This window comes from Malaclemys terrapin, chromosome 1 (assembly GCF_027887155.1).
Source record: "Malaclemys terrapin pileata isolate rMalTer1 chromosome 1, rMalTer1.hap1, whole genome shotgun sequence".
NCBI classification, from domain to species: Eukaryota; Metazoa; Chordata; order Testudines; family Emydidae; genus Malaclemys; species Malaclemys terrapin.
The window spans coordinates 87,992,675-88,017,406 of record NC_071505.1 but is presented as its reverse complement, the minus strand read 5'-3'; the positions used below and the strand labels follow the sequence as shown (position 1 = coordinate 88,017,406).

At 46.4% G+C, this 24,732-nt stretch overlaps 1 protein-coding gene across 3 annotated transcripts in view; it reads left to right on the top strand.

The window, feature by feature from the left end:
* The window catches only part of GSG1 (germ cell associated 1), a 179,434-nt gene that overhangs the window by 131,885 nt on the left and 22,817 nt on the right, over positions 1 to 24,732 (top strand). For all 3 annotated transcript variants that reach the window (XM_054029865.1, XM_054029875.1, XM_054029856.1), the window contains exon 2: positions 23,942 to 24,065. The gene's annotated coding sequence lies outside the window, so the exon portion shown is untranslated. The remainder of the gene's footprint in view (positions 1 to 23,941; positions 24,066 to 24,732) is intronic.

Sequence of the window (24,732 nt, the reverse complement as noted above, 5' to 3'; positions counted from 1 at the left end):
GCCTCACGCGCTTGCCGCACCGCCGCGGCGACAGCGCCCCCCCGCCCGACCGGTAGGCAGGGGGGCGCCGCCACGGGCGGCGGCGCAGGGAGGGTCAGCTGTGGGCAGGAGGGGGGTGGCCCATCACCTGGGGGCAAAAGGGGGACCGGCTTGGGGCTGTTGGGGCCGATCCCCTCCAGTGCCTCCTTACAACGCTGCCAGAGCAGCAGGCACTGAACTGGGGCACGGGGTTTACTATACAAGGTGATCCCAATCTGTATCCAATCAAAAAGCTGCAATGACCCGCAGTCTGGATACCAGGGGCACTGGCGATCTATTTCCCTTAGGAGGTCCTCAATATGAGCGACCGGGACAGCGACACATGATCGCTGTCGTATAATCTCTTGTAACTCTCTTGCGTGCTCCTTCTGGGCACTGGAAAGTTTCCCCCCCATACTCACGAATAAGGGGCGGCAAACAGCCGCGGGCGCGCTCGGCGTATCCAGCCGGTGAGTAGAGGGGTATCACGTCGGGGTCACCAGCTGTGGTGACGACGCAGGAAAGGAAACAGAACGCCAGGTCTGTGGTAGCTAGAGAGCTTTACAAGCCTCTTGCAAAAAGCCTCCCAGGAAAACTTTTCCTGGGGTTTTTATTTCTCTCCTTACTTTGTTTACAACTCTTCTTAGTGGTTACATTCTTGCGCATAGAAGAGCCAGGCAGTATACATGCACATAAGATAACGAACCCATCTCTTGAGCGCGTGAACACCAGCTGCGAGGGTACAATCAAATCAGCCAAATAAGTTTCCCAAACACAAACGCTGGATTGAAGGTCACTCCTGCCTCGTAGCCATGGGAGCAGTTTGCCGCGCCTGTGGACTGGCGATTCGGGAGCTATGCATCTCTACATAGTCTCTACTGTAGCTATCAGTAATGGAGCTTCACCGGCGGTGAATTGAAGTCAATGGCAAGTCTTGTCTAAATATCAATGGCTCATTACAGCCCCTAGAATACCGTGTGCAATGCCGGTTACCTCAGTACCCTAGAGACATTGGCAAACGTGAGATGATTCAGAAAAGAGCAACCAAACGCTTATGAGCCTGAAGGGACTAACGTATGAAGGTGAACACAAGTAAATATACATAACTTGGCAAAATGATGATGAAAACACCAAGGGGGAGAGGAGGGGCTATTTAGGGTAGCCCAAAGAAATGTTCCAGGACAAATGGATAAGCAATGAGATTTTAAACACATACACTATGTTTTTAGTAATCAGCAGGCTGCAAATTAAATAGCCCTGAAGTCGTTGGTGCTTCTTTCTCAGAACGAGCACTCCCTCCTCTGTTACATGCAGTGACATGGGTTTTTAGTTAAGGCGCTGGCCCAAAGGGAGTAAGAGGCTGAACGTGAGCAAAGGGAAGCACAGCTTGAATATCAGGAAACGTTTCCTAATGGTGAGCTCTGATACGTCCCCCGGAAGACAATTATACCGTGTGACGGAAGCCTTGTTGTTGGAGTCATTTCCAAATGGACTGGGCAAAAGACAATAGACTGTAGGGAACAATCCTGCAGAAAGAGAGAGAGAGAGTGTGTGTTTTAGGGAGTGGCTTGTGGAGGGATAATGGCAAGATTATCTAAGAAGTTGCTTTAACATCCTACCTGAAGTGGACATAGATTGTCACAGTCCTCTTTATAACAGGCCTTAACAGATTTGAAGACTGTTACCAGGTCCCCTCTCAGTCTTCTTTTCTCAACACTAAACATGTCCAGTTTCTTTAACCTTTCCTCCTAGACCAGGTTTTCTCAACCTTTGATCATTTTTGTTGCTCTCCTCTGGACTCTGTCCAGTTTATCCACATCTTTCCTAGAGTGTCCAAAACTGGACACAGAACTCCAGCTGAGGCCTCATTGATGCCAAACAGAGAGGGACAATTACCTCCTGTGTCTTACATACAACACTCCTGTTAATATATCCCAGCATAGGTGCCGACTTCCTCTCTACCTGGAGGGTGCTCGACACCATCCCTCCGCCTCAGGACCTCCCCAATTCCACTCCTTCCTCCAAGCCCCCACCCTACCCCGCCTCTTCCTGCCCCCACTCCACCCCTTCCCCTGGCCCCACCCCTGCCCTGCCTTACCCCGCCCCCACTCCACAGGCCCCCACCCCTTCCTGCCCCCACTCCGTCCCAGCCCTGCCTCTTTCCCATCTCATCTTACCCCCTCCACCGAGCACGCCCCATCTCTGTTCCCCCCCGCTCCCTCCAGGTGCCTCCTGCACGCCACTGAACAGCTGTTCTGCGGTGTGCAGGAGGTTTTGGGAGGGAGGAGGAGGAGTTGAACAGTGAGGCTGCTGGCGGGTGGGAGGTGCTGGGTGGAGGGGAGGAGCTTGGCTGCCGGTGGGTACTAAGCACCCACTCATTTTTTTCCGTGGGTGCTCCAGCCACAGCGCCAGCTGTTGTTTATTGACTTATTTTAAGATTGTAAGCTCTTCAGGGCAGGGGACCATCTCTTTGTCATGTGCTTGTACAGCACCTAGCACAGGGGGGCCCTGATTTAGGACTGAGGCCCTAGATGCCTCCAATACCAATAAATAATATTAATACTAATAATGAAAGCAGGTCTGAGAGAGCCAGGATCAGAAAATAAACATCTGTTTTCCAGGTTATAGGGCTGGGTACTTGTGTCTCCACGTGGGCTTCTTTCAAATGCCTGTGTGGGGTTTTGCTGCTGTTTTTTGCCATCTTCATTCAGGGAAAACAGGATCTGTAGGTATATTTTGTGAATAAAAATAGACGGGGCAAAGCACCTGACGGTTGTGTCTCTAGAGTCTCTCTTAATAGAACCGGAGCCACTCCAATCCACTCGCGTCCAGCCCCATGGCAGTGCTCTGGTCCCGTTATTCCCATTGTGTGCTGCCAGTGTGCCTCTCAAACTGCACAACGGCTGCTGGCGAGCATGTGTAACTGGGAGGAGTCCCGCAGAGCACACATTGTACCCAGATCATGCATGGGAAACAGTGATGGGAGAGTCATAAAAGCAAGGAAACAAACACTAGCTCTCTGGGAACTCCTCATGACTATGTGCAAGAATTTGAGCACAGGCTGCTGTGCAGTTTGAGGGCAGGCTGCTGATCAGCCCATCCCTGCCTCGGGGCCATACATAATTGGTACAATGGAGCCCTTAATTCAGGACTAACTGGTTCCAATTGTAATTGGAACTCTCCATTGCATTGTGGGGGCGGGCAAATGCCAACATGCAGTGACAGATAACGGGAGTGTTTGCCGCGCAGACAGAGGAGCTCTTGTGTGCCAGCCCTGCCCGGTGACCAGTGTCCAATCTCAGGGGCAGAGAAAACGGCCTTTGGAATTCCACCCCTCCCACAAATGCAAGAGTCATGTGAGGCGAAATGGCCATACCTGAATTGCGACCTGCCAAGCTGTCATGTGAGCAATTGGGATGTTGAAACACAGTGGGGAGGGACTGGCAACGGGCCCAAGGGAAGATAAATAAACTCCTCTGGTGTGGCTGACATATTTTTAGATTCCTTGGTTTCCACCTGACTATACAATCAGTACTTCCGTGGCTAGGTGACAAACTCTTCTGTTGTTGAGTTTAGCTGTGCAGAGGCTGGGGTGGAAAGAAGAGAGGAGGAAATGGGTGTGGGGAAGCTGGAGAAGGGCTGAGGTGTCTGCAGGTTTGGGATACATTCCTATTTGCTGTACCCTGGAACAGCTGCTTCTCACCTCAGAGGAGGCATTTCTCCTGAAATTCCAGGTCATGTGACTTAACTCTTTCTGTCATCTGCAGCTGCAGAGTTCAAGAGGACACACACACACCCCTTCCCCCACCTCCCGGCCAGCATTCCAGCCGTAGGGATGGATTGTGGAGAAGAGATGTTTTGGAACAGAAAGTGAGTGACAATGATCCGTGTGTGAGTTCTGCTGAAAGATGGAGCCTAAGATTTGGCAATGGAGGCTGGCATGTGCTCTGCATTCTTCTCGGGCTTCCTGTCCACTTCGGCGTCGACTCTACAGACTTAGAGCTGGATTTTTCCAGCTGGCTAAAACCACTTTGCACTGGGTAAACCATGCAAAGTGGCCTTACAATATCCTGAGATGGCCGATGGAGCAATTCCCTGTGCCAGGGAGCTCTCTGCTGGTGTAAATCTGGCAAAAGCAGTTCCCTTGCCTCTTACACCAGCCATCCTCTGCCCCACTGCCAGTTTCAAGATCACGTCAGGGCAGGGCCGGTGCAAGGAAGTTTTGCGCCCTAGGCAAAACTTCCACCTTGCGCCCACCCCCAGCCCTGCGGCAGCTTCCTGCCCCCCCCCCCCCCGCCGCCCTGAGGCACCCTCCCCCCCGTGGCAGCTCCCGCCCCGGGAGCCGTGCGGCAGCTCCCCACCCCAGCTCACCTCTGCTCCACCTCCTCCCCGAGCACGCCACCCCCGCTCTAATTCTCCTCCACTCCCAGGCTTGCAGCGCCAAACAGCTGATTGGCGCTGCAAGCCTGGGAGGCGGGAGAAGTGAAGCGGCGACCGCGCCGCAGCCCAGCCCAGGAACGCTATAAAAAAAAATTGGGGGTACCGCTTTTTGGCACCCCCAAATCTTGGCGCCCTAGGCAACGGCCTAGTTTGCCTTAATGGTAGCACCGGCCCTGCGTCAGGGAGGTTCCAGGGCAGGGTGCAGGTGGAACAGGGAGGGTGGAGATGGCATGGCAGAGTGGAGTGGAACTACTCTCAACCCTCCTCTGGTGTAAGGACCTGCCAGAGTCAGGTTGCCCCTGTGCGGACCGAACTTGCACAAAGCTGAGTGGCTCTGAATGAGGGATCCATAACCAATGTCCTGCAGCTACTCTTCTCTGCCAGTTCTGAGTGTCCTAGTCTTAATGTCCAAGAACCTCAGTGGATTAGAATCTGGATAACTCTCAGATCTTCTTACCCAACAGGAAGCACAAAGTCCACTGAAGCTGGAGAAGCACAGCATCAGGCTCTTGGGGCTAGGAAGTTCTTGGCGATAGGACTTGGGCTGTGGGATGCTTTGCCAAAGGAGATCAGACTGAGTCACGGCCAACTGTGATCAGATCAAACAGAAAAGAACACACCTTTTGGCTGCAGGCTTCCCTCAGCGAAAACATCTTTCTCATGGCCAGCATTTCATAGAGCCTCGCAGGGGAGTGTGAAACAACGAGCAGGAGGAGAGTATGGCAGCTGAGATCTCTTATGGACTTTTTCAGAGGTACCGAAGTGGTTGTGTGCTACCACAAGGCATCCGAATCCTTCCCACATCATCAGATGTCACTTAGGGCTTGACAAACCATGGTGAGAGGTGCCTTAATGACGCATGGATGGGGACACATAGGGCAAGGTGAGCAAATGCCATGCTATGCAGTTTTAAAACTGGAGAAAACCTGCTGTTTTTATTTACATCTACAGTGCAATAGATGCCCCCTGGCGCTTTATAAAACAAACAGGGCTGGATTCTGCTCTCAGGAAACATGAACAGTTTTCTCTGGCAGCCTGACTGAATTTCACCATCCAGAACACTCACAGCAAATTGCAGACTGGGAGACTATTCACAGCAACAATTTGAAGTGATATTCCCTTTCGGGAATTTAACAGGCCTTGTGCTGGCCCTCTGCCCTGGGAGGAATTTCACCTTGGGTGAATAATTTAGAGTAGTGAATACTGTAAATCTGAGAGACGGGTATGCTGTTTACAGACAAGTTTTGCAGAGAAAAAGAAGATTGTCTATAAAATATGCATGGAGCCGGACTAGCAATGAGCCTACATAAACACGGCTGAACCATAATGCGGTCATGGTCTGAGTGCTGGCTCGAAAGGATCTCAGGGAGTTCCAGAATGTAGGATTCAACCAGAAGCACCCCTTAGGGAGAGTGTGAACTTCCTGCAGGCAAAATTCCTTCCTGTTTCTCCCTTCACTCACTGGGCCCATCCCATTTTAAATTGTTTGCAGTTGGATTTCTGGTGTTTGACGTGCCATATGAACTACTAATATACACACAGGGAATATTATTTATAACACAACAAACGTCCTGAATCATTTAGCTGTAGCTCAGTCCTTTTCTTTCTTCAACTCTCCTCTTCTGTTTCTATTCTTCTTCTCACACCCTCCCCTTCTTGGTGGAGAATGTTTTTCCATTTCACTTGAGAGACACTCACAAGGCAGTCTCCTCCCCCTCCTGCGTGGAGGAGAAACAGCCACATCTGGAGGCCATTTACATCTGGAAGATTTCTTTTGACATTCCTCCTTTTGAAATCCAATCCATGGATGGAACCTTCCATCCAAATGGGCCTCCTGAATTATGTGTGTAGCTGGAAAAGGACTATGTGAAGGGGTCCAGGAAAGGAGCCCCTGCCTGCATGATTGATTAGCAGGAATCAAACACAAGGATGATATGCACTGTGACATTTATTTCCTGAATGTAGTCGTTATATGGGAATTGGGTTTCATAGTTCTAAGTGCACACAACGCCTGTTCTGAAAGTAATCTGATAAATGACCTAAACACGGTGAACCTGGTATGCCACAGGCAGGTTATATAGGTGCATGTTCAATCAAACCCTCTCAAACATTGTGTAAATTACACCAGGAACAATGAATTAGATTATAAACTCTTTGGAGTGTGGACTGTCTTTTTATTCTGTGTTCACACAGAGCCTAGCCCAGTGGGGCCCTGGTCTATGATTGAGGCCCATAGGTGCCCACCTTAATCAATTAGGCTCATTAGAATTGGTGTGGCCACACCCATTTTTTCATGTTCTCTGTATATATATCTTCCTACTGTATTTTCCACTACATGCATCTGATGAAGTGGGCTTTAGCCTAAGAAAGCTTATGCTCAAATACATTTGTTAGTCTCTAAGGTGCCACAAGTACCCCTGTTCTTTTTAAAAATATTAATAAAAATGCTCCCATCACAAGCACTAGCATTGGAATATTTTGGCCCTGCTTGCTTTTTGGCTCGTTGTAGAGAAAGTCAGCGTGTCCAAACATGAGGTGTGGTCAAGGCAAGATCGTTCCTTTGGCCTTGATCCTGCATCACGTTCCACTAGCACTGCACCCCTGCCCCCAGGGTGAATCCCACGGTTTCAATGTTCTGATATCATCAATGGCTCTCTGCTATAAATACCATTGATGACAGCAACCTTTCACATCCAGGGCTTGTCTACACTGGCACTTTGCAGCGCTGCAACTTTCTCGCTCAGGGGTATGAAAAAACACCCCCCCCCCCCCCGAGTGCAGCAACTTTCGGCGCTGTAAAGCGCCAGTGTAGACAGTGCACCAGTGCCGCAACTACACAAGCCATGTTAAAGCGCTGCCGCGGCAGTGCTTTACCGTTGCCAGTGTAGAGTAGCCCTGAGTAACCAGTTTTGGCAATGTGCAAACGGCTGCATGCTGCATCCCTGGCACCCTGCCAATCAGGGTGTGTAACAGTATCAGGTTTAGGTAAACATTGCCTCTGATACTGAGCATCTGCCCTGTCTGAAACCACAACCTCTGGCTGCTGCTCACATTGCAAATGCGTGTGGATTTTGTGGTTTATGTTCCTCTGTGTTGGTATAATTTTTGAAGAATTTTTCCCTTTGATTTGTTTACATCATTTTGCTCCAAATGTAATTGAGCTTCCTTGCATGGAAAGAAATCCCTTATAGGCTGAATCTTATATACAAGAAGTGAGCATTGCACAGCTACAAGGCCTTGATAGAGAGAGGCCATGCCTCCTATTTTCTCCAGGTTGTATCATGAGAGCGTCTGCAGATCTAGCCTTCTGTGCCAATAGGTAAGGCACCTGGTCCCTCAGATGGATGGTCCCAGTATTCCTAAGGCTTTGTATGCCAAAAGTAAGAACTTCTATGGCACTTAGGGTGAAATTTACTCTTGTGCAGGGGCCAGCATGACACCTATGCACTGCTTAACCCCTCTTCTGTCAGGCTGAACCATCAAGTCAGCATCATTACTACTTGTATAATGGTAGCACCAGAAGCCAGGGACCCTTTGTGCTAGGCACCATGCAACCATATACAAAGAGACAGCCCTTGCCCCAAAGAGTGTACAGTCTAATGGTGCATCTCTCCGCACTGGCAGTGGGAGGGGCACCCCCTGGGAGAATGTATGGCAGTCCTCTAGCGTGGCAGTTCTGGAGGTCCAGGGAAAATGTGAACAAAAGAGCCTAAAAGGTGAAAAGTCATTTAGATTTTCTGTATTCTTCACTCTGAATAATTTGGGCTTTATTACAGGCATGTGATGTTGATTGCGACATCAAGGGCCTCATCCTATCAGTTGTGCTGTTCGTTGGACTCGCCTTTAAATCAGTGCTGCATGTGTTTGCAATTGCAATGATCGCCTCCACCCAACCCCGCCCCGGACTGTGACCCTTCACCTTTTGCTGACACTTGTGGCCTGCCTTCCAGAGGTACTGAGCACCTGCAGTGCCCATTGATTGCAGCTGGAATTCTGGATGCCCAGCAACTCTGCCAGTCAGGCTCTTAACTCTTAGAACTTCAAGCTCCTCTTTGATTGAGCTATTTAATTTCTGATTGACGAAGAAGGGCGTCTTTCTGAAAACATGGGTTCTTTCTCAAGGGGAAGAAAGTGAAATGTGGAGGCAATTTTATTCCATTACTTCTAGCCACATTTTCTTGGACCACCTAAAATGATCAGTGCACATGGGATGCACTGATCATTTTAGGTGGTCCAAGAAAATGTGGCTAGAAGTAATGGAATAAAATTGAGCAAAAGGAAACTTTCATTTGGCTATCCGGAAACATTTCCTACCAGTGAACACTATCAGTGTGCAGAATAGATTCCCAAGGGGAGCACTGTCATGTCAGCCCAGTCACTTCAGTAATTTCAAACTGGACTGGACAGAGGACAAAATACTGGAAACTAGGCTGGGGGAAAGACTATGGATGTGATCTTGCTCCATCAAAGCCGATGGGAACTTTGCCATTACTTTCAATGGTCAATGTACAATGATTATGCCCTATATGATCTAATGATAATTTTTCTTACAGATCTCTTTCTTACACTCCAAAGTGTGGCACTGGCTCGGGGGTAGTCCAAATAAAGCCCAGACTCTCAAGTTCAGCTCTACTTCCCTTTTCTCAGGGCCAGTTTTATTAATAAACAGAAGATACAAGAGGCTCAGTGTCATGCAAAATGTTGGGAAACAGAGGCCTATCCTGCTTTCCACAAGCAGGGAAGGGAGAGGACATGCCCTTCCCCCTAGGTAGCCCTTCCCAGCTATCCCTTAGGCCCTATGAGCTACAAATTCAATTCACTAAAACACAATCATCTCCCCCTCCTCCTCCGCCCTGTCTGGTAGATTCTTATGGATTTCCTCTCCACCAAGCCTCATTCTGAAATGCCTGGCCCCACCCACCTATGAATAATGACTGCAAACATTTCCTCTCCATGGACTTCTCTGGGCACTCCTCGGTGAAAAATCTCTACTTCCAATCTGTCTAATCTTTCCTGGTATTCCCCAGGCACGCCCGCTGCACTAGGGTATATTTGTATTTGGAGTAGACAGCAGGAGGGAAAAGGTGAAGGCAAATACTGTGGTTTCATGAAAAAGGAATTTATTTGAGCAATAGTAACCTCTATGGATCTCTCCACCCAGATAATCACGCTGAGCAAACATGCCACATGTCAAAGTGCTCTTGCAGATAAGAGCTAATTCAATGACCCCCGTCCTCGCTCAGCTTGATCTGAACTTTCAGCACTTAAGACCACTGAGCCCTGTAGTGCTACACTTGCAGAATGGAAGGAATGTTCTGTTCAACTAGTTGGCATTGTGCCACACATTAGACGTTGCACGTTCCTATCATCATTTTCAAGAGAGCCCTTATTTTGAAGGATAGTCCATACAACATTGGGGTCTAAATTTTCAAAGCAGCTTTGGGCTAACGTCGAAAACTTTGCTTGCAGTTTACAGCACATGATAATTCACAGGCAAGTTTTTGACAACCTGGAAACTCAGATTTGTGTATGAAGACTGCAGTTGTGCATACAAATCATAGCTAGACTTCTGTTTGATCTACGTGTGTGAATGCTGCCTGCTGGAGTAAATCTACGCCCTAGGCATACATAGGTGTAGTTTTAAAAATTGCTTCTGAAAATTTTACCTCACAACTGTCCTGAAATATACTTGGGGTTGACACAGCATCATCACATTGTGATGGTTGCCTAGCAACATAGTAATAGCTGTGCTGAGACTTTGTGATATCATTGAGGGGTAATCGTGTTGGACGCAGTAATAGTTGCATTGCAACATAGTGATGTTTGCATGAGTATTTGGAGCCATCATGAGATGCTGGTGTAATAATATGGTGACATTTACATTCTGCCTTAGTGCTTACGTAGTCCTCCAAGCCTTATCATCGGAGTTCCTCAGAATCCTTATTTGGCTTTATCCTGTCAACATTGCTAGGAGGTAGAGAAATATTCTCTGCATTCTACAGATGAGGAACTGAGGGTAAATTTAGTAAAAAGGACATGCAGAAAGTGGATGACTGAGCCTGGAATTGGACCTAGATTTCCTGCTTGCCATTTCGGTGCTTTAACCACAAGGACATCCTTCCCCTTCTAATGTGGTTATTTTTGCTTTATTACATCATGATATAACAGTCAAGCCATTGAAATGTAACTTCTCCCTGTTACAAAACATAAACTTTCCCCCAGAGGTCGAGGTTTAGAACATGGACAATATCAACTATACAAAATGAGTGTAGCCCATATTATATGGATTAAAATCTGGTTAACTGCTAGATCTCAAAAAGTAATTGTAAATGTAGACTCATCAGCCTGTGGTCTTGTTTCTAGTGAGTTTCTGAAGAGATCTGTTTTTGGCTCCGTGCTGTTCAAAATGTTTATCAATCATCTGATCCTAAAAGGAGCAGGTAAGAACCCCTTGATAATCCTTCATGTAGGAACGAATGACACGGCTAGGTTCTCGTTAGAGAGAGTCAAGGGAGATTATGCCAGGCTGGGGAAGACTCTCAAGGAGATAGAGGCTCAGGTTATCTTTAGTGGGATTCTGCCTGTTCCAAGGGAAGGGCAGCAAAGGGCTGATAGGATTGTGAGGATAAATAGTTGGCTAAGGGAGTGGTGCTATAAGGAGGGCTTTGGGATGTATGGCCACTGGGAGGCTATCGGGGACAGACACCTGTTCTCGCGGGATGGGCTTCACCTGAGTAGGGAAGGAAATAGACTTCTGGGAGGGAGGCTGGTTCATCTTATCAAAAGAGCTTTAAACTAGGAAGTTTGGGGAGATGGTTGGGAGACGCACAGTTAATCTCCACGCCAGTTTCCGGTATTGGAAAGCTGAGTGTAATAAGAGGAGACATAGCTGGGGAGATGAGATTGGACATAGGAGGGACAGGGGGGACGAACACAAAGAGGCCCGCAACATACAGTGCTAGTAATGGGAGACAGGCTAAACGACATACATTAGGCTGTTTGTACACCAATGCGAGAAGCCTAGGTAATAAAATGGAGGAATTGGAGCTCTTGGTCCGAGAATTGAAACCGGATATCGTAGGAATAACTGAAACGTGGTGGAATGGCAGTCACGACTGGAACGCAGGTATGGAGGGGTAGGCGCTGTTTAGGAAAGACCGGGATAAAGGTAAAGGTGGGGGGGTGGCATTGTATGTCAATAGTGAAATAAGCTGTAAAGAAATAATAGTGGATGGAATAGATAATACAGAGTCCGTCTGGGCGATACTCAAGCTGGGTAAAAGTACTACTAGAGCCTCTCCGGGGATAGTGCTTGGGGTGTGCTATAGACCGCCGGGATCGACCCAGGATATGGATAAGGAATTGTTTAATGTATTAAGGGAGGTAAATACTAATAGAAACTGTGTAATTATGGGGGACTTTAACTTCCCGGATATAGATTGGGGAACAAACGCTAGTAGCAATAATAGGGCTCAGATGTTCCTAGATGTGCTTGCGGATCAATTCCTTTATCAAGTGGTAGCTGAGCCGACAAGGGGGGAGGCCATTTTAGATTTGATTCTGGTAAGTAGTGAGGACCTTGTTGAGGAAGTGGTAGTGGGGGACAACTTGGGCTCCAGTGATCATGAGCTAATTCGCTTTAAACTAAATGGAAAGAGTACCAGAATTAAGTCAAAGACTAGGGTTTATAATTTTAAAAAGGCCAATTTTAACAAATTAAGGGGACTGGTAAGGGAAGTGGATTGGGCAAACGTATTAAGGGACCTAAAGGCAGAAGAAGCCTGGGATTACTTTAAGTTAAAGATGCAAGAGCTGTCAGAGGCCTGTATCCCCAAAAAGGGAAAAAGATTACTAAGCAAGAGACTTAGACCGAGCTGGATGAGCGACCGGCTGAAAGGGGCGATTAGGAAAAAACAGAAAGCGTACAAAGAGTGGAAGAGGGGAGGGATCAGTAAGGAAACTTACCTTAGCGAAGTCAGAGAATGTAGAGATAGAGTGAGAAAGGCCAAAGGCCGGGAAGAGTTGGACTTAGCGAGGGGAATTAAAAGTAATAGTAAGAGGTTTTACAGCCATATAAATAGGAAGAAAGCAAAGAAAGAAGAAGTGGGACCGCTGAAGACTATAGCCGGAGAGGAGATTAAAGATAATCTAGGCATGGCGCAATATCTCAATGAATATTTTGCATCGGTGTTTAATGAGGCCAATGAAGGTATTAGGGATACTAGCACCGTTACAGAGGGGCATACGGGATGGGGGATTACCGCATCCGAGGTAGAAACAAAACTAGAACGCCTCAATGGGACTAAGTCGGGTGGACCGGACGATCTTCATCCGAGAATATTGAAGGAATTGGCGCGGGAAATAGCAGGCCCATTAGCGACTATATTTAATGAATCTGTAAACTCGGGGGTAGTCCCGTTAGACTGGAGAATAGCCAATGTGGTTCCTATTTTCAAGAAAGGGAAAAAAAGTGACCCGGGTAACTATAGGCCTGTTAGTTTAACATCAGTAGTGTGCAAGGTGCTGGAGAAGATTCTGAAAGAGAAACTAGTTGAGGACCTTGAAGTTAATGGCAAATGCGATAAATTACAGCATGGTTTTACGAAGGGCAGATCGTGCCAAACGAATCTGATCTCCTTCTTTGAGAAAGTAACGGACTTATTAGATAAGGGAAATGCGGTGGACCTAATATACCTGGATTTCAGTAAGGCGTTTGATACAGTACCCCATGAGGAACTATTGGTTAAAATGAAAAACATGGGGATCGATATGAAAATCCAGAGGTGGATAGGGAATTGGTTAATGGGGAGAATGCAGCGGGTCGTATTAAAGGGTGAATTGTCGGGTTGGAGGGAGGTTACTAGTGGAGTGCCTCAAGGTTCGGTTTTGGGACCCATCTTATTTAATCTATTTATAACTGACCTCGGGACCGATTGCAAGAGTGGGCTGATAAAGTTTGCGGATGATACGAAGGTGGGAGGAGTTGCAAACTCGGAGGAGGATAGGGATACTCTGCAGGGAGACTTGAATGAGCTTGTGAATTGGAGTATCAGAAATAGGATGAAATTTAATAGTAAAAAGTGTAAGGTGATGCACTTGGGGACGAATAATAACAATTTTAGTTACAAGATGGGGACGCATTGGTTAGAAGTAACGGAAGAGGAGAAGGACCTAGGGGTCCTTGTGGACCGCAGGATGACTATGAGTCGGCAATGTGACGTGGCGGTGAAAAAAGCCAATGCGGTCTTGGGATGTATTAGGCGAGGTATATCTAGTAGAGATAGGGAGGTCCTGCTTCCGTTGTATAAGGCGCTGGTGAGACCTCATTTGGAGTACTGTGTGCAGTTCTGGTCTCCGATGTTTAAAAAAGATGAACTCAAACTGGAACGGGTGCAGAGAAGGGCGACTAAGATGATCAGAGGAATGGAAAACCTGTCGTATGAAAAGAGATTAGAGGAGCTTGGGTTGTTTAGTCTGACAAAGCGTAGGCTGAGGGGGGATATGATTGCTATCTTTAAATATATCAGAGGGGTTAATACAAGGGAGGGAGAGGAATTATTCCAGTTTAGTACTAATGTGGACACGAGAACGAATGGATACAAACTGGCCGGGGGGAAGTTTAGGCTTGAAATTAGACGAAGGTTTCTGACCATCAGAGGGGTGAAATATTGGAACGGCCTTCCGAGGGAAACGGTGGGGGCGACGGACCTGTCTGGTTTTAAGATTAAGTTGGATGAGTTTATGGAGGGAATGGTTTAATGATAAAACATAGTAGCCAAGGAAAACCAAGCAATGGTACATGAACAGCATAATGGCCAACAAGGGTCAGGCTGGAGACTCTTGCCTATATGCTCGGGGTATTACTGATCGCCATATTTGGGGTCGGGAAGGAATTTTCCTCCAGGGTAGATTGGCTGAGCCTCTGGAGGTTTTTCGCCTTCCTCCGCAGCATGGGGCAGGGATCACTAGCAGGAGGGTCTCAGCCGATTGAAGTCACTAAAACACAGGATTGGGGACTTCAACGGTAGAGTCCAGGGAAGGGTCTTGCGGCCTGCAGCATGCAGGGGGTCAGACCAGATGATCATAATGGTCCCTTCTGACCTTAATGTCTATGAGTCTATGAGTCTATCTGGAAGAAAATATAAAATCATTGCTTGTAAAATTTGCAGATGTCACAAAAAATAGTTGTGTGGTAAATAATGTTGGAGATGGTTCAGTTATACAGGCTGACCTGAACTGCTTGGTACAGTGGGCTCATTTTAACAAAATGTGTTTTAAGACAGCCAAATGCAAGGTCATACATCTCGGAACAGATAATGTCCATGACATTTGCAAGATGGGAGACAGTATCCTGGAATGCAGTGACCTTGAAAAGGACTTAGGACTTATTGTTGATAACCACCTGAACATGAGCTTCTAGTGCAATGGAGCTAAGTGGGGGAGAGCACACTTTTGGATGTATGCGGGGACTATTAAGTAAGGTAGGGAGATGGTATTACCTCTGCTAACTTCGTTAGCGGGACCATTCCTGGAATACCAGTCCAGTTCTCGAGTCCATGTTTCGAAAAGGATATTGAACAACTGGAAAGGATTCAGAAAAGAACTACAAGAATGATTCATGGAAATGAGGCATACATTTTTAACAGTGAGGGTAATTAACCTTTAGAACAATTTATGAAGGGATGTGATGGATTCTCAATCCCTGTCAATTTTAAAATCAAGTTTGGATGGGTTTTTTCCCCCTAAAAGGTATGCTCCAGGAATTACTTTTGGCAAAGTTCTGTGGTTGTGGGTATGATAGAGGAGGTCAGACTAAATGATCACAATGGTGCCTTCTGGCCTTCGAATCTATGAATCTATGGCCTGGTCTACACTACACAGTTATGTCGACCAAATTATGTCACTGTACAAACTACAGCCTTGCTCCTGCTGATGTAACTGCCCTACTACATCGACATAATAACTCCACCTCCATGAGAGGCACAGGGCTTATGTCGGTGTATTTAAAGTGAGGTTGTGTCTGTGTAGACACTGCATTACTTACATCTGCTGTTGGCTATCTTGTCAATTTCACTGCAGGAGCCATGAAATTGACAAGAAAATCAGGCAGCTAGATCCCAGCTGCCCCCACTCCCCTGGAGAGCTGAGAAGCCCGAGTGACAGGACTCCGCTCCCAGCTGGGAACTGGGGTGAGAAGCCCATGTGGCTGGACCCACTCCCAGTGGGGAACGGGGAGGCAAGAAGCCCCAGGTGGCTTCTCCTCACTCCCAGAGGGAAATGGGAAGCGGGGGGCAGCCCATCAGGAGCCTGTGGGGCAGCGGGTCTCCCAACAGAGCGCTACCAGTGGAGCTGAGAGACCAGGCTCTCAGTTCCCCACACTGCCTCTCTTAAGTCAGTGGAAATGCTCCTGGTGAGGACATACACCCAGGGCTGGCTCCAGCTTTTTTGCCACCCCAAGCGGCAAAAAAAAAAAAAAACGATTGAGCTGTCGCCAAAGTGCTGCCGACGAGGAAGACAGGGAGTGAAGGACCCACCGCCGAATTGCCGCCGAATACTGAAGCAGACCGGTTGAGCTGCCGCCGAAGTGCCACCGCCACTGCCGCCGCCCCGACCCAGACATGCCGCCCCAACAATGGATGGACTGCCACTCCTTTCTATTGGTCACCCCCGGCACCTGCTTCCTTTGCTGGTGCCTGGAGCTGGCCCTGCATACACCATCAACCCAAGGAGGGTAGTGTGGACATGCACACACTGTGGTGACAGTAAATCGACATAATATAGGTTGACTTACATTTCTAGTGTAGACACACCCTATGTCTGGTGTAACCATGCCTCAGTGGGTCACAACTGAGAATGCCAAATTCAGGACGAACTGCTGAGAAATAGGGCAGATACACCCCAAGACTGGTGACTAATCCCTCATAGTATATCACAAACCAGCAACAAAAGTAAATTTCTGTTTCACCACACTGGCTAACAAGAAGTCATAAAAGCAGTTTCCTTGGGCATTCCAGTTGGTGTATTACCACCGAAAACACTGAAAACACCTGAGGCAACACTGGATAAGATGAGTGGTTCTTTACAACCAGTCTCATCAACTAAAAGGTTCTTCTGATCCCAAAGGAACAGCCACACACCCAGGTCAATATAGAACTTAGATCTTATCCAAAAATCATGCTGATGCCAATCCTTTAGTATCTAAAATCAAAGGTTTATTAATAAAAAGAAAGAAAGATGAGAGTTAAAATCGGTTAAAAGAATCAAATACATACAGTAATTGCAAAGTTCTTGGTTCAAGTGCTGGCTTACTAAGTCTCTGGTTGCTTCCAAATCATTCTAAGGACCTCAGTCCCTTGGTTAGAATGATCCCATTAGTAAAGTCCAGAGGGTTTGGGCAGGAAAGAGGCAAAATGGAGGTGTTTCCAGGGTCTTTTATAGTTTCTGCCATGTGGAAGGAATCCCATTGTTCTTACTGTGGAAAATTACAGCAACAAGATGGAGTTTGGAGTCACATGGGCAAGTCACATGTCCATGCATTTCGCCTAGTCACAGCAGGAAATTCCATTAAGTGTAGATGGGCGTCTGCCATGGTCCATTGTGAGTTAAGTGTCCTTTCGATGGGCCCACTCCATTTGAATAGTCCCTCCAAGATGTGCTGGCTAGCTACCCTGTGGGTGGTACCCCAGGAGCAAATATTTGAAATCCAGGTATAGAGCCAATACTTATAACTTCGAACACAAAAATGATACATGCATACAGATAGTAAAATCATAATCAGCAAATCATAACCTTTTCATAGACACCTCACTTGACAACCTTTGTATAAGATTTGCTGCAAATATATAACAGCAGTTGCAACAATGATCTATGGTAACAGTAAATCGACATAATATAGGTTGACTTACGTTTCTAGTGTAGACACACCCTATGTCTGCAAAACATGCCTTATAGTGAGAGACTTATGAAGTTGAATCTATTTAGCTTATCCAAGAGAAAGTTAAGAGGTGACTTGATCATGGTCTGCAAATACCTACATGGGGAAGAGATTTCTGATAGAATATGGCTCTTTAACGTAGCAGAAAAAGACATTAACAAAATCCAATAGTTGGAAGCTCAGGCAGACAAGTTCAGACTACAAATAAGGCACATATTTTTGACTGGTGAGGCTAATAAACCATTTGAACAACTTACCTAGGGACATGGTTGATTCTCCATCACTTGAAGTTTCTAAATCAAGATGGGATCTCTTTCTAAATGGTACACTCGAGCTCAGACAAGTTGTGGGCTTGATGCAGGAATTACTGGGTGAGGATCTATAGTCTATGCCCGGGGTAGGCAACCTATGGCACGCGTGCCAAAGGCAGCATATGAGCTGATTTTCAGTGGCACTCACCCTGCCCAGGTCCTGGCCACCAGTCCGGGGGGCTCTGCATTTTAATTTAATTTTAAATGAAGCTTCTTAAACATTTTAAAAACCTTATTTACTTTACATACAACAATAGTTTAGTTATATATTATAGACTTATAGAAAGAGACCTTCTAAAAACGTTAAAATGTATGACTGGCACGCGAAACCTTAAATTAGAGTGAATAAATGAAGACTCGGCACACCACTTCTGAAAGGTTGCTGACCCCTGGTCTGTGCTATGCAGGAGGTCTGACTTGATTATCACAATCGTCTCTTTAAAATCTATGAACTCCCGCAGTACAGCAAGTTTATTACAAAGGGAGGAGTGGTTATTGGGACAGAGCCCTCAAGAAATCCCTGGGAAATGGAAACAGAATAATTAATTCTCAACAGTAATTAAACAGAGCTCTCTGCTTTAGTGAAAGTGCTCTGATAAAATCTCTTGACAAACCTGCTCCAGTGCAGAAGGTGGAAGCCACGCTTGCCTGCAGGTCCATCCTCTGGGGAGTGTGCAGCCCCGGCGTACTGTGGGAGTAAAAAGGAGCCACGGAGCCCTCTAAAATGGGAGACAAAACTTTCTTGGTGTGGATTTGGACATTTAAAGCAATGATTCTTTTCCAAGCAGTGATCAAATAGCTGGCCGGGAGCCTGAAGAAGTGAAATAATTTTCTCTGGATATAAATGTAAGTTGTTCACCAGCAATGAAGCATCTGAGCCATAGGCTTGAGGGATGGGCATGGGTGGGGAATGTTATAGTAATCACCCTCCCCCCCATTTAATATAGTGAGGGAGGCCAAAGGTCAGGTACGAGTAGTGGCTTTCCCAGGGTCCCTCCCCTTTACCCACCAAAATGAGGGCACCCCTGAGGCAACAAGCAAATGTGAAGGTGCTTGTTGAACATGTTGCCATGCTAGCAGCAGCCTATTAGTGACAGGGAAACAGTTTCTTTCCTAATAACCACACGTAATAGGGTTCTCTAGCACCATACATCTGAAAGGATCCCAAAGCACCCTGCAGACTCCATATGGGCTTTCCGAAGAAAGGCCTCCAGTTCTCCTGACCTGAGGTAAAGCTGATGAAACAGCTATGAATGGGGAAATTTACTCTCTCTAGATTTTCATTTTCATTCAAATCATTAGAAAGTGTCTTTTTACTTCCTGGTGGAAACCAGATAATGGGGTAGGCACAGATGCTCCAATCCAGCGAAGCGCTTATGCATGTGCTTAAGGGCCTTGATGGACTGGAGACAGGAAAAAAAAATACAAGTACATTCTGGAACAGTTTTGTTCCGACTCTAATGCTATAATATTCTGTAACAATCACTCAAGCCTGCAGTAGCACTATTGTCAGAGGGAAAGAGAGGGCATTGTTCTAGAATCCCATATTAATTCTAAAGAGGAGGCGGGCCAAGGGAGGGAATGGGAGGGGCGGCTGCACAGTAGGACTGAAGTGCTGCAGGTCAGATTTCTAAATGCATGTTGGCAGAGCCATGGGACATCCTTAGGATTGAAATATCAGGTTTTCCAGTGTCACGATTGAGGTTATTTATTTGGCGTATGCAATCCGGTCAAGCCAAGCCACAGCATTCTTTATCAACGAAGTTCAAGGCATGAAGACCTCCAGGACGTTGAGTCATTTTGCAGTTCTCGACAATGGGTGTCATAGTTTGTGGCTGCCTACACTGACATCGTGGACTGTCTTGACAATGCCATCGAAATTCCGCTGCAACACAAATTCCATGTCCAGTACAAAACCGGTTGAGAAGGGTCCATTGCCTTCGCAGAAAATCAAACCTGGGTTGAAGCTGAGTGAGGTCTGAGACAAGATAATTATTTGTCACTTTCTCTGTGGACCATGAAGCCCGCCACACATCCTCTACTGTAAATACCTCAACCGGTAAACTTATCCACAACGGGCGACTTGAGGGCAGACGACCATGTGGTGGATTAAACAAGTCTTTAATTAATAGTAGATGTGGCATATTACTTACTTTTGTCACAAGCTTCGCTATGCTTTCCTCTCTACAATCACTGGGCGGAGCAATATTGCAGAGAACCTGTAACCATGGTAGAGGAGTAGATTTAAGTGTGCCTGAAATAATAAGCATGGTGGAATTAAGTCGTACGGTACGTCCATCATCTTTGTGTGAGACGAATGAGCCCATACCGGAGCGCAATACTCCACCGCTGAATAACAGAATGCCAAGGCTGAAGTGTGTAATGTCTGGGTGTTGGCGCCCACTATTGAGGTGCACTGGCAGAGCTGAGAGCCAAGTCCCAGGCCTGGAACAACAAAGGACTGGAGAGCATTGGCAGAGCTGTTTGGTGTGCCCACACTGGGTTAGCAAAGGGGTGAGACATCAAACTCTGCATTCTAGATTTTAATCCATTCTTGTAAACCCTGATTTAAAAACCCTTTTACTTTGAGAAAATGGGGGAAATCATTAAAAAGTCAGTTAACTAAAATAAAAATCCTCTTGTGAAAAATGATGGGTGAGAGCCAGGCTGGGACTGTGCCTTCCCCCCTCTCTACAGCTCTCCCTGGAAGTGGGTCTGAGTCAGGCGGAGCAAGGCTGGAGATCACAGCACCTGATTATGGGTAGGCTTGTTCCCTGTCATAGCTGTTGTAACATTCTTGCGACATGTAATCCTCACTGCAAGTCTCATTTGTCTTGCTCTCCACGTTTCACCCAACTGGGAGCAGCCCCTCAGAGCGGCAGCCACAGCTGTTGCTGCCCCTGACCTCTTTCTTGGGACGTCTTGTTCCTTTCAGGTAGGCTGTCTGGCTCCTCAGCAACTGAAGGGCTGCAGGCTTCTTCTGATTGTATCCTAGCCACGCCCTCCTGTCTCTCTGTCATCTGTCTGCCTGTTCACAGATCCATTTTCTTTTCCCCTCTGAGATTCTGTAGCTCATTCAGAAGAGACTCAAACCGTGCTAACTGCATTATATAAAACCAGCATATCATAGAAATTAGAGATGGGCAAGTCGTGTTAGAGCATTTTGTCAATCTCCCTACATTCAACACAGCAGGAATGTTCCCTTACAGTACATCTCCAGAGCTTTGTCTATATGGCTTATGCAATGGGGCATCCATCACTTTCCTCAGGAGACTGTTTGGAAAGATTTCCTAGCTACACTCTAGATTTTCATTTTCATTTAAATCCTTCAGGAGTGGATTTTCACATTTGGATGGAAACCAGATAATGTGGTAAGACCAGAGGCTCTGATCCAGCAAAGCTCTTATGCATGTGTGTAAGGGCTTTGTTGGATTAGGGGTAGAAAGAACATCACTTTCCACTCAGTATTATCCATGTCCTCCTAGTTATACCCTTTATAATTGCTCAGTGGTTTGAGCCTTGGCCTGCTAAACCCAGGATTGTGAGTTCAATCCTTGAGGGGTTCAATCCACTTAGGGATCTAGGGCAAAAATCAGTACTTGGTCCTGCTAGTGAAGGCAGGGGGCTGGACTCAATGACCTTTTTGAGGTCCCTTCCAGTTCTATGAGATAGGTATATCTCCATATATTTATATTTATTTAACCAATTTATTTCTTTCATTGTATTTACACCTTGCAGATGTCTGTAAATATTGCTCATTTCTCCCACATAGTCTTTATTTAGTCAAGCTATTTAGTGTTTGGCTATGAAGTCTGGCAATTATAAGTCTGGCCTGCCTTACGGGAATTGTTGTTAGGATTAATTAGTTAGTGTTTGTACAGAACATTATAGGCAGGGTTGGTAGCATCGCCTGTTATTAAGGTTGCCCAATAATTCCCATTAGGAGACACTGTTTTCAGTTGCATATTACTTTGCCAAACTTTAACACTTTGGACTGAAATTTTCTCTATGCATTGCCTGCCTCAGGCGGAATTGTTTTGGAAGATATCTGCCACAACAGTTCAGCCATTTCTGAGAATGAGGCTAAGCTAAAAAACACATTGCTTTACTTATGTTAGAATATTCATGCGTCCTTTTTTTTTTTTTAATAGCTCTAGTGCCACCTTGCTTTAAAACAGGGCCTTGAATTCTGACAGGGGAGTCACCTTTGCATGAGGGATGATTAAGTCTGTTACCATCCTCATGGAAATCTGCCTGGATTTGGTCAAGGTACACACCTTTGTAAAATCACAATTCACACATGCTCAGGAGATATCTTTGATTTTAACAGCTAAAATCTTGGAAGATTCTGTTCTCACTGAGCATGCTCCAGCCTCTCTTAGCTCCTCCCTTTGAGCAGATTGCTTATGTGTCACCCCCACAGAATAACTGAGTTGGACTGAGGGTGGGAGAATGAGTAGACTGGGACAAGGAGTCTGGTGATACTGGGAATGGAGGAGAAAGAGAAACTCTGACTGGGAATTGGCAAGAGGGAGGCTGGAACTGGTTGAGTACGGAGACTATGATGAGTAACAATGGGGGAGAGGTAGAGATTGTGATTGCGAGCGGGTGAGGGAAAGTGGATAGGACAATTTGGCTGGGGATGGGAACACTGAAAGCAGATGAGGATCTGAAAGAGGGGATACTGGGACTGGCTGGACAAGGAGATTGAGATTAGGAACCAGAGGGAGGAGAATGGGGCCATTTGTGGAGAGGAGAGACAGATCTAACAAAGAGTTAGGGTGCAGGGAGAGAACTGGGATGGGATGGCCAGAGACTGGGCCAAAGAGATATGGAGAGACTGTGATTGGATGAGGATCCTAGTGTGGGGAGACTAGAACTGGGAACCATTGTGAGGTGGGGAGAGGCAGGTCAGATGAGCTGGGAGGGGGAACTCGGATTGACTGGGCAAGGATACTGGGACTAGTGTGGGAAGGGAGAGAGGCTGGGAGTTGGGGGAAGACTGGGACTCAGACAGCAAACCCAGAAAGGGAGAGTAGGATTGGCTGGGCAAGTAGACTGTAATGAGAAGCCTGAAGAGTGGAGACTGGGTAGGTGTGACATTCCCAAGGGTACAATCTGGACTGTTGAACAGCTGTGTCCCCTTAACTCTCTTATTGGGTACCTTTTACACTGTTTTGCTTTGAGAACAACCATTCCACTGAGGTGATTTGTGTCCTCTGGTCTTCCTTCTTATAACATTTCTCTTCTTTGAGAATCATCTCCAGCTGGGATTCAGGCGACAGCAAGTCTGTCTGCCAAGATGTAAATTGCTTGCTCATACCCTTCTTCCTGCCAAAGAATAGCTGCTCAGCCCAGTAATCGGACACTTGACTATGTTGACCCCTGACTGAGGTGCTAGCTAACGTTTTGCCTCTGAGGAATTGGTTTGGGCTGTTTTTTCTAAACTTGGATCATGTCTCAGCAATCTCATAGAGTAGAATCTTTACATACAATGTTGCTACACACATTTTACCAGAACAATAATGATCAGTAGATTATAAGTTTTTAAATGATACCTCACAAGGCATACTTTGTAGAAAATGTATCGTAGTCTTGTAAAAGTGGTGAACATGTGGGTACAGTCTGTCACAGTAGGCTAGTAGGATGAGACTGGGACAAGAACCTATGGGTAAAAAAGAGACAGGACTGGGACAGAGATAGGCTGATGGGGATGGGCTAGAAGGGGGTCAAGCTTGTAGGAAAAAAGCAGAAGAGTCTGTGGCTTTTAAACCATATGCCTCTCCAGAGGCTGGGGCGGAACCCAAGTTTCCTGAGTCTCACTATTCCTCTGCTATCAGAAAATATCTTTGAAACCCACTGGCAAAGTGTGTGTGTCGTCCCCCTCTAGTGCTTGTCCATATAAAAGATGACAACCTGCTATTGCTATTGGTTTCTCTGTTAGCTGAAATGGCAGATGTCTCTGTGGTCAATCTAAATGTTCCAACCCTGTTGATTAATCATGTGGGGGTCAATATGATGCCACATGATGGAATTTCTGTTTTTTCAGTTTGCTTTTTTTTATAAACCTAGGAAATTACTTGCAACAAACTACATTAGAAGCAGATTAAGGATCCTAAGTCAAGCAGTCAAATTAGAAAATGCCATAATTAAGGTTATCTGTGCAACCGTAATTCAGTCCCCTTGTGTGTGTACATTGACTTTAGTTACATGACAACATGCTATTTTTTTTCTACAGGACTCCTGTCGCATTCAGTGCACAGAGTGGACAAGGCTCTGGGGATGAATCAGGGTTGTGTTGTGGAGGAGGCTGTTGTCTGTAGGACCCCTGCCGTACTTATTGCAGAAGGTGGAAGGCACAGGTGAGCACCATAGAAAAGAAGGTGGAAGGCACAGGTGAGCACCATAGAAAAACCCATGAGGAAACTGATAATTCTGTCTGCAGAGCAGGGTTTGGATAGTGCACAGGAAATAAGGCCTAGGGCCACATCCTGACCAACGAAGAGAAAACAAAATATTGAATAGCTGCTCGTTAATTGAGTATCATCCGTCCTGTGCAGTGAATGAGGCAGGGATCTGTGGCAAAAACAGGACATAATCATGTAATTATTGACTATATCATAATGCATTCGCACAAGGGGACTGAATGATGGCTGCACAAGCAAGCTTCATTCAGGCATTTCTTAACTTTTGACTGATTGACCTTGCAACCTTAATAACGTTTTTAATAATATTTTTGGTGTGTAACTTAAGATCTAGCGCTCGAGTCTCAGCTGGGTTAAAGTGGTCCGGCACCACTGAAGTCATTGGGGTTTTTCATAGACTTTTGCAATCCTGTCCTGTGAACTCGGCCCCTCAGTTAATGATAGGGTGGCAAGACAGCAAATGTGAAAAATCGGGACAGGGGTGGGGGGTAATAGGAGCCTATGTAAGAAAAAGACCCCAAAATCGGGACTGTCCCTATAAAATCGGGACATCTGGTTACCCTAGCTAATGAGCTCCAGAAAAGCCCTCTAAGGGTATGTATAC